The sequence below is a fragment of the Momordica charantia genome (assembly GCF_013281855.1).
Source record: "Momordica charantia cultivar OHB3-1 chromosome 7 unlocalized genomic scaffold, Mcharantia_2.0 BLBB01000007.1, whole genome shotgun sequence".
Lineage (NCBI taxonomy): Eukaryota > Viridiplantae > Streptophyta > Magnoliopsida > Cucurbitales > Cucurbitaceae > Momordica > Momordica charantia.
In genome coordinates, this window is record NW_028275165.1 from 13,837,425 (window position 1) to 13,853,257 (window position 15,833).

At 34.0% G+C, this 15,833-nt stretch overlaps 1 long non-coding RNA gene across 2 annotated transcripts; it reads right to left on the reverse strand.

The window, feature by feature from the left end:
• Window positions 1–13,911: 13,911 nt before the first annotated feature.
• LOC148210411 (uncharacterized) lies at window positions 13,912–15,393 on the reverse strand. 2 transcript variants are annotated; one of them, XR_015792319.1, is made up of 3 exons: window positions 14,869–15,393; window positions 14,463–14,674; window positions 13,912–14,373 (listed from the first exon to the last, which is right to left on the reverse strand). It is a non-coding gene; the product is annotated as an uncharacterized LOC148210411 (long non-coding RNA). The 2 variants fall into 2 exon arrangements; XR_015792318.1 differs by lacking the exon at window positions 14,869–15,393 and having other exon boundaries at window positions 14,463–14,861.
• Window positions 15,394–15,833: the final 440 nt, after the last annotated feature.

The window sequence follows — 15,833 nt, forward strand, 5'->3', positions numbered from 1 at the left end:
CACTAGCTCGTGGTCTGGGAAGCAACTACAAAGACTTCAAAACAACCATGCTATCAAAGGCTCTTTATCCTACATTTAATCAATTTATTCTTGCACTCAAGGCTCATGAGCAAATGAATCAGTTGGAGATTGAAGAAGAAAAGTCTACCACACTCAACTATAATCAAGCATTTTATACCCAAAGAGGAAGAAGTCATGGTAGAGGAAGAAATTTTACCTCACGAGGAAGAGGATTTCAACAAACTAGGAATCAAAATCTCCAAGACATAAACATTAAAAGCAACAATTCCTAACTCAAATCAGCAAAGGAAAAGTTCACAAACAACTAATCAAGGTAACTCAATAATATGTCAAATATGTGGAAAAACTAATCATACTTCCTTGAAATGTTGGAATAGATTTAATCATACATATCAGCTATATGATGTTCCAAAGGCGCTCGCTGCCATGTCCTTAACACAGGAAAATGATCCTAATCTATATGCTGATACAGGGACAACAGCACATGTCCTTAATGATTCAAGTATGCTTTCAAACTCTAAAATCTATAAAGGCAAAGAAATTTTTTTTGTAGGGAATGGGGAACTTCTTCAGATCACCAACATAGGAAATGCGAACCTTCACACATATCACAACAACCTAAAATTGAAAAATGTGCTTATTGTTCCTACCATGCAAAAGAATCTCTTATCTGTAAGTAAATTAACATATGATAATGATTCCTTAATTACTTTCTCTGCCAATGATTTTATCATAAAGAACAAGCAGGAGAAGATTATTGCAAGAGGAACTAAGAAGCAAGGACTATATGCTCTTGAAGAAGTTACTATTTAACCTACAAATTCTGCTGCTATGATGGATCACAATAAGGCTGAATACTCCTTGTGGCACAAAAGAATGGGCCACTTGAATGAAACCTCTCTAAAATCTCTTTGTAACAAACAATTCATCAGTGTGACAAATTGGAAAAGAAGCATGTCAGTGTGTTCTAGTTGTCAAATGAGCAAAAGTTGCAAGCTTCCATTTACTTCCACTAATAAAATAAGCATGTTTCCTCTTGATAAGTGCATTGTGATCTTTGGGGACCAGCTCCTATCTTATCATGTCAAAATTTTAAATATTATGTGAGCTTTGTTGATGACCATTCCAGGTTTACATGGATTTTTCCTTTGAAAACGAAATCTGACTTTCTCTTATGTTTTGTAAAGTTCAAAAGAATGTTGAAAATCAATTAGAAGGAAGAATAAAGATTCTACAGACTGATGGAGGAGGTGAGTTTATATCTTCAAATCTTAAAACTCTTCTAGAGCAAAGTGGAATATAACACCAAATTTCATGCCCTCACACACCACAACAAAATGGTGTGGTTGAGAGAAAACATAGGCATGTGGTTGAAACATGTTTGACCCTTCTTTTCCAATCAAATGAACCTATGAAGTATTGGGTTGATGCTTTTCTTACTGCTACTTTTCTTATGAATCGCATGTCATCTAGTGTTCATAACATGGATACTCCTTTTGAAAACTTTTTCATAAAAAACCTATTTACAATTTGAAAGTTTTTGGTTGTTTATGTTTTCCTTATCTAAGAAATTATAAAAAAAAAAAAAGTTTTCTAAAAGAACATATTCGTGTTTATTCATAGGATATGATCCTCTTCACAAAGGATATAGATGCTTAGATCCTAAAACAAATAGAGTTTATATTTCACGGCATGTTGTGTTCGATGAACAAATATTTCCTTTTCAAGAATCAAACTCATACATCACACTTGAGACTTCTATAGACTTAAACGTTATTGCCTTTATTGATGAAGAAAAGTGGTACTTACTTGAAAATGATAGTACTCAGGAATCATGCTCAGCTAGTATAAAGGATGTGGAGGCACCAAAGTCCAAAGGTAGATTTGATGATTTTATCAACCCAATCAGTTAAATTGAAGCATCTCTAGAGGTGGTACCAACACAAAGTGAACTCACATTTGAAGCTCAAATTCAATCTTCTACCGAGACACATACTAATCACCAAAAAGAAACTAGACAAGGCATTGAAAACCACATTGGAAATTCTCAATTCTCACACTTGCCAGACATAAGTGGTCAGTTGTCTACAGATCTCCAATTTGATAGCACAGATGCAGTTCAACCAAGTGCACATATGGGAAATGACATAAATTTTAGTTCATTAGGAGAGACATCCATGAACAACTGCAATATTCATCCAATGATCACAATGAGCAAACTAGCAAAAACCAACCAAATAGAAGCGGTCAATTATCAATCAAGAACTGAAACAGCTCAAGGGAATCTAGTGCTTCACAGTCACAAAGCACTAGAAAAATAACCAAAAAGCTACAAAATAGCCTTCAAATTGCCCCATTGGAAAGCTGCAATGGATGATGAAATTAGAGCTCTCTATGCAAATGACACTTGGGAATTAACAGAAAGACCATCCAACACAAAGGAGCAAGTGGATCTACAAGACTAAGCTAAAGGAAGATGGTACAATAGAAAGGTTCAAGGCTATACTCAAGTAGAAGGCATAGACTTCAACGAAACATTCAGCCCAGTGATCAAACACACAACACAACAATCAGGCTAATCCTAGCACTTGCAGTCTCCAAAAACTGGACACTTAGGCAATTGGATGTCAAAAATGCACTTCTCCATGGAGACCTCAAGGAAGAAGTTTATATGTCACAACCTCCAGGTTATATTGATCGTAACTTTCCTAATCATGTTTGCAAGTTAAAGAAATCGATCTATAGACTAAAACAAGCTCCCCGAGCTTGGTTTGACCATCTCTCTCACTATCTAGTATCACCAGGTTTTGTATGTTGCATATATGATCCATCTCTCTTTATTCTCAAGCAAGATTCCAACATAGCATTTATGTTTGTATATGTTGATGATATCATTCTTACCGACACTAATCCAAGCTTCTTGACAAAACTCATAGCATCCTTAAGCACTTAATTTACTCTCAAGGATTTGGGAGATCCTCACTTCTTCGTTGGTGTGGAGGTACAATCAACCCCACAAGGCAGACATCTCATACAAGTCAACTACACCAAATAAATTCTTGCAAAGGCTAAGATGGTGGATGCAGCATCTATAGCCACGCCAAGACCAACTCTCCCAAGGATCATGAACCAGTTGATTCAACCACCTATAGAAGTCTTGTTGGTTCATTACAATATCTTACACTTACAAGACCTGACATAGATTATGCTGTGAATCAAGTATGCCAAAATTTACAAGCACCTCAATTAAAACATTGGCGAGCTGTCAAAATGATACTTCAATACTTGAAATGAACAATAACCTATGGTATCTCCTTCGCACAACATAGCTCTATGAACTTACATGCATTTTGTAATGTAGATTGGGGAGGTTTCCCCACCACAAGAAGAAGCATAATTGGCTTTTGTGGATTCCTTGGCTATAACCTCATTTCATTTTCCTCTAAGAAACAACCAACTGTCTCTCGATCAAGTGCTGAAGCGGAATACATAGCCATGTCCAACACGACAACATAACTCACTTGGATATCCTTTTTACTCAAAGAAATGCATATTCCTTTGTTTAAACCACCTCAATTATTTTGTAATAATATGAGTGCATTGCATATGTTTATCAACTTTGTGTTTCATGCTATAACTAAACATATTGAATTCGACTATCACTTTGTTTGAAAAAAAGTAGCTCTTTACTCACTTATTACTAGATATGTTCCATCATGCGAACAACTCGCGGACATCTTCACGAAACCACTTTCCAAGGTCTCCTTCAGAGTTCTAAGAGGCAAATTTGGCGTTCGGTCTCTACCTACCTCTAATTTGAAGAAGAATGAAGAAAATAACCAAAAAATTCCAACTACTATCGAAGGAAATGAGACAACTACTCTACAGTTGGCCACCCTTGATTTTCTTCCATTACTATCCAAATAAGGAATTCACCAAATCAGCATATTGCAGATTTCCTCCTCCAAGTCATGACCGTTGCTAAAATATCTCCTTGCAATTCTCTCATTAAATGCTCGACTATATTTTTAGTGTTTTCTTAGTTTTCTTTTCAATTGTATATAACAGTCAAATCAATCACCAAATTGATTGGCTCGTTTTTATTATTTTCCTTAAATAATTATCCCTACGTGTAGTGTTTAAAAGAAAGGATAATTCTTGTGTAAAGTAACGGGATGAGCTTGTTCAATTGAAAGGATATACAAGAATTCTTTTAAGATAACAAAAAACCACAATGGATCATAACAAAATCCAAAGACACCTACTTTGCAAGTGGGCATCGGTGTTTTGACACGATTGATAAAGCTCCCAAAGAAAGTAAGAAAGTTCAACTAGTATGGTTTTCACATTTCTTAAAGTTGATCTAAAGAATTGACATTTTTTTCTTGTGAATGTTGGCCTCCTCAAGAACGCCATTAACAATCAAGACCAAATCTAAACTTTTTTCTACTATGAACAAAACACCTAGATTCTTAGAAATAATCTCTCACCAACAATCTCAATCCGAAGAGCATATTCATTTTAAAGCATAACAATAACTATGAAGTCTTAAAGGGGTGAAAAGGTACCTTTAAGTTGTTTTTATTGTCGTGTACACTTGTTCTACTCTGAATGTAAATATGAAATATTCACAAGCTCGTTCATATGCATGCCAAGGTGGAAGCACACTTAGAAATTTATCTCCAGCTTTAGCAGATACAATAGCCGACATATTCTTTATCTATAAAATGTTTGGCACACAAAGCAGCCTTAGTGGAGACATTACATTTTTGTCAAACCAAATGTAAGCAAATATTGTTCTTCAAAGAACATTAGAACAAACATTTTATAATATAGGATATGCCTTTTAAGAATTCAACAACTGTATTTAAAAAATTATCAAAAGAAAACAACTTCTCTAATAAGAATTTAAGCCTAGATCTGACCGCCTAAACTTTAAGAATGCGTAGAAAGTCAGCACAAATATCATAGATTAACTTAACGAAGACGAAATAGTAGTTAATACTGCTTAATCTATTCGATGAAGTTGTCTGAAAAGAAATCTCTTTAGTGACTTCTGATGTTGTTCCATTTATATGGTAAATCTATGTAAAGACACGTATAAATAGCCCTTTAGCATATTAAGTATAAGAAAAGGTAAATATTAAAGATTGAATTATTATCTCCCACCAATCTTCATCTCTCATAATTCTTTGAACTTCCCTCCACTTCACATCCTCTCTATCTCTCCTCTTTTCTTTCTCTCTGTAACCTTTCACTTCAATTTCACCTTTCCTCTTTTGTGCATCACTCATGTATAGCGTAACAAAAACAGACATAACCAAAAGAATTGTTGGTGCATAATTACGGCAGAGCTGCTACGGTAAATCTACAATGAGAATATCAAATAAAAAACATGATCAATTATAATTCCTACAACTTCATATGACTTTTGTTTGCTGAAAAGGAAGTCACCTCTGTAAACTTATCAATTACTTTTAGGCAGCTAATTGTGACGAATTAGTGAAAATTACAGTTCAAATGCCCCTAATACTACAAAAAAAATAATAATAATAAGCAAACTTAAGCACACAAACCTGGTGCAATAAATTCAGATGTGTAACATGACACCTTTAGGGTTTCCAATTGTCCCACTTGTATCCACAAGTGTGGCTATAACATCCGAGCTGATAGCTTCATATATATAATCTTGCTCTGTGGATTAATTCCATGAGAAAAGTCAAAATAAATATATACATACATATGTAGGTATGTATATAGATATATGTATGTATATATATGTGTATATATGTATCAAGCATGTAAACTACACAACTTTGGATAGTTTCAATATCTTTAAAACTAAATCTAGTTATCGATAAAAACAAATGGAAGAGTTCCAGTTCACTTCAGCAGTCTGCTGAATAGAAAAGGAGGTAGTAGGCAAAGAGATGCCAAATTAATAAGTTGGGAACGTGTTGCTTTTTCCTGCCTACTAATATCTCCACTAGCTTGTTTAAACAATTCCACAAAATCTTGATATGGTTCTCAAAGGATAAAAGTACCTAGTTGTTTTAAAAGGCCCAATTCTCAAGTTCCACTTGTGATTTCAAGAATTAAAAAATATTATAGTCAAATCTCATCGTTTTAGCATTATAGTGCTCTGCATCCAAAAATTTTATGAAAAGTTGACTTAACAGCTTCAATTTATGCTTACAATGAGTCTCTTCTTTCTGCAACTGACAACCTTACAGTTACACACCTTATTAACTATGTCAATACAGATAAGATGGATATCGCTTCTTATCTTCAAAAAAAAAAAAAAGAATGAGACTTGAGTTAAAAGAAATCAAACAGTAAAACCTGCTATGATCTGAGTAGGAATTTCTCGATAGACAATTTAGTAACTTACTAGCATCATGAGAATCAAGCATAACTTTATGACTCTTTCGTCTCATATGTATGATGTCATTGAAATGAAAAAACTAGAATATCATCCACTCCCTCATCAACCATGCTTGACTTTTCCCCCATAAGAGAATGATATACCTCATGGATGCCTTCATACGAAATGTTTCAACAATCCGATTGAACAATTCAGGATTGTCCATAACTAATGCTACACTGTGGAGATTAAAATTTGGAATCAATATGATTTATAAGGAAAAATAGTTTATATTAAAATTTCAACTGTCTCAATATCAAAAAACAAAGGTAATGAACCCTGTATATGGAGAGCAATTTGTTAAGAAATATAACACTATCTAATTGTAACACTATCTACCCTACAAAATAAGGAAAAGGTAACCTAAAGGATCAAATAAGAGGAAAAGTATATGAAAAATGTCTCTATCCCACTCAAATGACATCAAAATTGAGATTCTGTCTGCAAAAACAAAGAAATTACAGGAATTTTCGCACTAGAACCAACCAAAACTCAAGTTTTAAGAACTATGTCCGATATCAACCGACATATAAGATAGCAGGAATTTTTTATCCAAAAAAATAAAAAACCTTCCCCCACACACTACAAACAAAAGCAGAATTCTAACCCCATATCAGATGAAAATCTGATCTAAGTAGAGTATGAATTTACATGAAATATGGTTTCTTGAACTACATGGCTAATCCAATTAAATGGATCGAATTAAATATTATAAACATCAATATTATAGCATTCTGTTGAACTGTTGACATTTGACAACATGAAACTAGATATGTAACAGTATGTGTATTGAATATTGATGTAAATGTTTTCGATAATTGTGTCTTGTCGTCTATTGTAATCTTATTATTAGGATTGACTTTTTACTACATAAATATATGTCAGTAAGTCTGTTTGACCATGATTTTGAACCATTTCCCATCATTATTTGCCAAAATGAATTGCATATTCTTAAAGTATAACATACACAGAACATTTCTAGATAAATTGCAATATATGATACTTTAGGAAAAAAAAGAGAAAAACATGGTAAAAGTTCGAAGAAAATAACAGTTTTCTGTTTTTGCAGGAATTGCGCCTAGCACAATTTTGAAGTCCAATTTTGCCAAAATGTGCCTATTAATGAAGGCCAAAGAGAACATTTTATATGTGTTTGAATCAAGCTATAACCGTGAATTTAACTCAAATGGAGGTGGTTAGGTGAATTTCAACTCATTCCGACCTAAAATGGTGGGAAGTTCAACCAACTCAAGAGCCTATATAAGAAAGTCATTCCTCCAGCAACAAATCATCTCTTCTAAGCTCGTTTTTAACTTCATTTAATTCCTCATTCGTTGTAGAACTCGTTCTTAGGCTTTAGATTTATATTTTAGTTGTTATTTCCTTGTATTTTCATACTTTTACTTATCGTATTGCTTTTAATTCAAGTTCGACCTTTTGTTCTTCATTTATTTCGTTCTTCTTAAGTTTTTTAGCGAGTTTACACTCCCCTCACGCTCGAAAGAGAAGAGGGTCAAGCTATAATTTCTTGTACGGCTCATTTATTGGTTTTAATTCAATGAAAAATACTTCTTTTATGTTTTCGTGCATTTTCTTTCCTTTACTCATGTTCTAGATTAGTTATCAACCTTTTTGTGGAATGTCTTAGTCAAAATGATTTGATTTTCGACACGATCGGGATTTGCCCAGAATTGCGCCGGCACTTTTTTGGGTTGGTTTTTAAAAACTTCTCTTTACGTCTTTTTTCCATTTGGCTAGTAGGAACTTGATTAATACAGTAAAGCTCAACCCTGAGAAGGGTGAGTTAGTAAAATAATAGGAAACCAATATGGGATGTGACTTAGACATAAACGGATAAATTATGGTCCTAGACATAGGCCCTCTGACCCGTAAAGCAAATCAGTTGATAATTATTCTCTAGGATTGTAATCACACATAGACATATGATTGTAGGTTACCCTAGCCTCCGTAGCAACCAAAAGCGGTAGTGAAAGAGTAGAACTCAAATTCTCAAGAAAAACTATAATTGTCTCTGGTGCATTTTTCCAACAAAGTGTGTTTTCCATGTTTTGCATCAAAACTAAGGTAGGAAATAAAGAGGTTGAGTTTTATTAAATTGCTTGATAGTTAAAACCCCAAACAACAACATTTCATCACACTTTTCTTCCTAAATCACAATTGCATATTTGAACCATTTCACAGTATTACTTGATTTTGAAAAGCAACGAGTCCCTGAGCATTCGACCTTGGATTACTTCTAAGTATTGCTTATGACCGTGTGCGCTTGCACGAGTGAGAAAATCCCAAAACTTATACTATACTAGTTTAACACTTTCTTGCATGCATACACGTGTGTAACTCTAGTGTATGGTCTAGAATGTTATAAAGTATTCTCTAATGCTAAATGGTTGGTTTGTATGATATTAAAACATAAGGATTATTCCTAAAGCCATAAGATTTTTCTTTCTTGTGGAATCTAGAATTTTGAGTTTTAACCATCATTTTCGAATAGCAAGAAGTTGTCGTAGCCCATATCAAAATGAGAATCTCAAGTTCAGCTGATCTCACCATTCAAACACCAAAGTAAACGTGCATGCTCACACACCACCTGCGAGTTTCATGCTTTATTCCATGTACCAGCACATGAGTGGCGAAAAATCCCTCCAACCACTATTGTTAGATTCTACTCATCCACATTTCATCTGTTTTTTATCTTATAAGAAACGATTCATTAAGAAAGAAGCCTACGGACAGGGGCCAAGAAGACCCCCCCCCTAAAAGTTAGCAAAGAAAAGTTCCTTAATCTTGCAAGATTAAAGAAAGGCTATAATTAATCTTTCAAGATCAAAGAGATGTTATAATTAATCTGTGTGCTTAGTTTGGTCAGAATTTGTTCAAATCTGGAACCATTTAGGAACTTTTGCTTTTTAATTCTATCACATTTGATCTTACGTGGTTTCTACCTTTACTCAACCATAGTTTTGTGCAGTTCGGTTAGGATTTGTGTTTTCGTAATCTTTTCTTGCACTATATGTGAAATAATGAAGATAGGTCAACTCTTGACTGATTCAAGCTTTAGTATGACAATTCAAACTAAATTAATGGGACAATTTAGAAGAGGGAGATTGAAGAAGTTCATACCACTTAAGAAGTCGCTAGCATGCATAGGCACAATATCACAAGAAACCTCATCTTTGTACCTACCTATAGCAAATGGAACTTGAACTTATTTTTGGACTCTCACACATCACCACTATCATTTTAACCATCGTAGACTATAAGTCTATGAGTGTGGTGTGGTGGCTAACTTCAATCTCTCCACTATGTCCTTACTAACAACATTGGTACATAGTATGGATCACATTACAAGAATTTACTGTTTTCCAAACAAAATTTTTCCCAACGTTAAAAAAGTCGTCGGGAGAAGTCATTTTCTCCCGACGAAAACAAAATCGTAGAGCCAATTATAAGCTTTTCCGATGTTTCTAAAATATCAGCAAATATTCAATTTCATTCGATGTTTTCTACATAATGTTGGAAACTATTCAATTTCTTCCAACGTTTTACAAAACCAATTGAGAATATGGGCGGATAAATTGAAACACATCAAAGTTAATATTCCGACATTTTGATAAAAATGTGGGTAAAGATCCCTTCTCCCCACGTTTTATTAAAAACATTGAGAGGAGTAATCTTATCCCAACGTTTTATTAAAGATGTTGCAAGAAGTAATCTTATACCAACGTTTTATTAAAAACGTTAGAATCAATTCGCCCATCGTTTTATTAAAATTGTCGATATATATGTTATTTCCTACGACGTTTTGCAACAAACGTTTGGAATATGGATTGATAAGTTCAAACATTCCAAAATTACGAGCTAAATATTCCGACGTTCTAATAAAAATGTAGGGTAAATATCCCTTCTCCCCACATTTTTACAAAAACGTTGTATTAAAAGCGTCGATATATATGTTATTTCCTCCGACGTTTTGCAACAAAAGTTTAGAATATGGATTGATAAGTTCAAACATTCCAACATTACGTCCTAAATATTCCGACGTTCTAATAAAAATGTGGGGTAAATATCCCTTCTCCCCACGTTTTTACAAAAACATTGTGAGAAGATCACTTATCCCCACGTTTTATTAAAAACGTTTAGAAAAGTAATGTTATCTCAACGTTTGTGTAAAAACATTCAGATAACATAATTTGACCCAACGATTTATTAAAACCGTTGCGAGAATTAATTTACCCCAATGTTTTTATAAAAACATTGGAATCAGTTCCTCCATTGTTTTATAAAAAGCATCAATCTATATGTTATTTCTTCCAACGTTTTGCAACAAACGTTTCGGAATATGGGTTGATAAGTTGAAACATACCAAAATTACACGCTAAATTTTTCGATGTCTTAATAATAATGTGGGACAAAGATCTCTTCTCACAACGTTTTAATAATAATGTGGGGCAAATTTTTCGAGCATTATTTTAATAGTAGTGCATTATTAATAATATTGTTTTAATCGATCATATGCTCAAATTATATATTGTACATTTGTAATACTATAAATAAATTAGGTTAAAATACTATTTTGATCCCTGTACTTTTAGCCTTGGTTCATTTTAGTCCCTGTAATTTGAAAATATTCATTTAAATCCTTATACTTTTAAAAAGTGATCATTTTAGTCCCTCTTTTCAAGATTTTAACACCAGTTTTACACATAAAAGAAACTATTTAGTATAAAGTAATGTTTACATTGTAAGAAGTATATTGATTATAATGTTGTGTTGAAATTGTGATACAAAAAATGAGATTTAAAATAAAATGAAAGGACCAGAATGGTCACTTTTTAAAAGTACAGGGACCAAAATGAACATTTTCAAAGTATATGGACTAAAATAAAGTAAAGGAGAAAGTACACGGACCAAAATGAACATTTTCAAAGTATATAGACTAAAATAAAGTAAAGGAGAAAGTAGAGGGACCAAAATGAACATTTTTAAAGTATAAGGACTAAAATGAACCAAAGCTGAAAGTACAAGAACCAAACTAGGTATTTTAACCAATAAATTATAACAACAAAAAATTGAAGTAAAATCCTTGGAGGAAAATGTTTGAAAGGATTGTTTTATGCTTCGTTCTAATTACCGTGCCCATTTAAGTGTGAGCCGAAATGAGCAAGCTCATCACTTGCGAGCTAACTATTCTAGCCCAACATCCAAATTAATTTAAAGCCCATGAAAATAAGATCATAGATATATCATTTTTATTTATTTATTGTTAAATACAACATGTCCGTTGTCTTACTCATGGAGAAAATATAGCACAAGTGTACACTAAATAGTCGATTGTAGCACTGAACAAGGTCGTCTCCTCAGAAAATTTAGCATATAACAAATGGTTAATGATTTTGAAATTACGAAAAGAATATAATAAAATAGCATGTGATAGTGGGTGTTTGCTCAAGTAAAAGAAAACAGAAAATCACAAGAACAATAGAATAGCAGAATCAGTTGGAGCTACTCCTAGAAGCTTCCACCATGAATACCAAAACAAAAGAGGGGTTTTCGAATGATTAAAGGATTCAGGGAGAGGAATTCCACAAACTGCTTTCTGTCGCTCGCTACTTAAAAACACTCTTAAAACTCTCAATGCCCAGACTCTCACCGCTCTCCCGAGTTACCCAGTAAATGTTCTAATCCAACTTCTGTTGTGGTTAGAACAAGCTATAAAGAAGTCTAAAGGAGCTATAGAGTGAACCCCATCTCTGGGTGCTCACTGCTCTGCTTCAGAAAGAACGCAGAAAACTATAGCTAACAAAAGTAGATACACACATAGTGGCTCTCTCGAGCCTCTAGTGAGTCTGCACGCTAAACCCGTAGGCCACACACGTTTAGAGAGATATAGAAAATGAAAGGCACACTTCTGTTAAATCAAAACTCTAAGACATTCAAAAGTAGTAACAACGTATTAGAGAGAGTTTCCAACCCCTCCCCGAAGGAAGGGGGTTAGTTCATAGTGGGAAAAAGAAAATAGAATGAAAAGGTTGAAGAAGAATGCATCACTGGAGGTAACAGGACGAAAACCGAGAGCTTCCTCAAGTGAACAGTGCGAATCTCGAGCAAGAATGTGTCCCTTCTCTTCCTTCTTAGATGGAAACTCACGTCAATCAGGGAACATTCCCTGAAATCGATGCTTCCAACAGAAAACAACCAGTCTCTCTCCTCTTGTCTCTTTTCGGCTTGGGTGCCTTCTGCCTCAAATACCAGACCTTTAATTTAGGGCACCTGGGGAACCTTGCACGGATGTTGTACGGACGCTGTACGGACGCGGTAGCAGAAAGGTTACTTAACCGGTTACTGCTCTAGCCTTCGCTCTGTAGCATCCAAAGAGCTTGCACGCTCTCAATTTAAGCATTTCCTTTCTCCGCTTCCAGCAACACCACGATAATCGCTAGCGCCTCAATTGCTCTGAATGCACCATGCTTTTTTCTGCATCAAACATCCATAATTTTAGCATTAACTCAAGAATTTGGATGAATCTACATTTATCTATGCATTCAAGGTTCTCTCTGAAAATTCTCACATTCTTATAGCTTAATTAACTTTAATCTCACATTTCCACGCACAAATGCCCTTAATTTGGCCCATAAACTAATCTTTATTTGAGAGTTATCACAACACTGTTGGGATAAGGATTCAAATTCACAATCTTGTAATCTAAAATAGATAATTCTAACTTATTTTTACGTAAAAAAATATGCGCAATTTTTAAATATAATGTATAATAAGTTAAAAGAGATTTGAGTTTTCAATTAGATAATATACTCATTATTTTCTTGACGTAAGTTATAAGAAATTTGAGTGTTAGCTTGGCAAAAGCACAATTGATTAAGACATATATCTCCACTTAAAAAGTCGTGTATTTTAATCCCACTCCACATATTATTGTATTCAATTTTTTTTTATAGATAAGATACTAATTAATAGTTTTTTTAGGTGGAATGTTTTATTATTCCCTATATACTCCTAACTAATTTTCTTTGACAAATTGATGTATTATTTAATTTTGATGTAAGGATTCTGAGTTTCTATTCCTAAGCATCGAACTTTTAAAATTGCCTTTGCAAAATACATTTTTTAATTTTGTTATTTAAAATTTAAAATCTTAACTTTTCTTAGTAAATAAATAAATAAAATCTTAACTGTTTTCTTTATTTTGTTTTGTTAGTTTTTATTTATTCAAAGTTTAAGCTAAATATACGGAATAGTGCCTAACATTTAAGGTAGATCTCAACTTTATCATTAATATTTTCAAATTCTCATTTTACCCTACAAAAATTTTAAATTAAATACCTCCATACAATTTTTTGCTCAAATTTGTTAACAAACAGTCAACATATCATCGAATTACTGTTGTATGTATATGTATCAATATTCATGGGGTTCCATTTCAAAATCAATTGGCAATAAAAGGAGTAGCGCATGACCATTATAAATCATTGGTAGGTCCCTTTTCTTTTCAATATAGAATCCTTAACAATATGTAGACACATGAACCTGTGGCTCAAGTCAACAAACTTGAAAGAAGTAAAATAAAAACAATAAAGGACACACAACATGGACACGTTCAGAAAAAAACACAAGATACATACTCATCACTTACATAACTAACTGAAATCATCAATTCAGCAAAAAACATTCAACAGAGTAAATGAGATGTATCATATGCATGATATTCAATGTACAGTGGAGAACCCTCCATTTGTATATGAGGAAAAAAAACATCCAGAATTTCATATGCTCTACCAGCATAGCTTTCACGGTCCGCTGCCCACAAAAACAACTCGGAAAAAAACGCTCAGCTCAACATTCAACTCCACAGCGGCAAATGCCCAAAATTGTGAACCGAAGAAACACAACATCTTAAGAGAGAAGAGGGACAAGCATTAGCAGAAACTCACTAAATTAAAACGAAATGAAGGGCTGAATTTGAGGACCAACATCATCTTACCTTCAAGAGCATATCCCTATTTTGAAGCTATGCAGTGTACATAGCTTCAATCTTAAGTTCTCAAGCTTGATGTGAGAAGCCCTAACTCTTGGGCTAAATTCTTCCTCCTCCTCTTCAGTTTGTTGCTTATGATAGATTACACCATGTAATCAATAATGCCTACAGAGAATCAAGCATAACAAGATCCAATACTGTTATAGGCGACATCGATTCTGAAAATCAGAAGAAAAATTAATCACTAAAAAAACAGAACGATCAGAGAAGGATGAAAGAAAATTATTAAAAGAGATTCTCCCACCACCATCTTGCCAAAAAAAAAACAATCACTGAAAGAACATAACAATCCCAAAAATCAAAGAATCATGAAAGAAAATTATTAAAAGAAAACCTCCCACAACCATCTTACCTTGGACCACATTCTGATTTTAAAGCAAATGAATGCACAGTGCATAGTTTCACTTATTTTTTGGTCAGCTTCTTGCAATTCCATGTTCCACCAAATTTCTTTCGCGTTTTGTTCTGAATCCCCAATTCCTTGGCAAAGTGATAGAATTGTAGATTTTTTCTTGGTCGATTTCTTTCCATCGAAAAACTCCTCAGTTCTGTCATCTTTCATATGTACAATCCACATGACCTATGAAGACGACGGGGCTTTTTTTTTTTACCCTCAGTCCTACAAATTTGTTGGACCTATCACTCATGAACGAACCCAATGCAACCAATACATGTCTAGCCTGAGCCAACTTGAAAACCATGCAGTGTCGAAAGTGTCAGCACCACCGGACTACAGTGGTGCAATTTCATGTTTATGCCCACTATAAAGGACTTCCGCCTTCGGTGCCTGCGAGCAATTTTTCGGATTTTTTTTTTTGCTCTTTTTGAAGTTGCAATAGCCAAAGTTTTAACACGTATTACTTTGAATTTGTAAGAAGATAAACGTTGATGAACATAAACTATCATTGTGAAGAAAGGAGGCAAAGAGTGAAAAAATATGCGGAAGTGAGGTAAAACCGTCATTTTTTTTTTGAGAAGAACAGAGTTTTATAAGTTTTTTTTTTAATTTAAATTTCATTAAAGATTTAGTTTTTATTTAATAATCACTCAAGATTCCTTCAGCCACGATGTGGCCTATCCCACATCATAGCCAGCTAATCATCACGTTTGATAAATAATATCTGTTTGGGGAAGAGAATACCCTGGACACATGGAGGACCCCTATTGGTGCTCCAAGATGACTCATGAGTCATGCTCAGCTCGGATAGCCGAGATGACCGCCACTAACGTCAACAAATGCTAAGTATGAGGGTCGAGGTGAACTTGGCTGAGGTTCGACCTACCGGGGAGCTCGGTAAGGGCCGATGTGAGCAACTG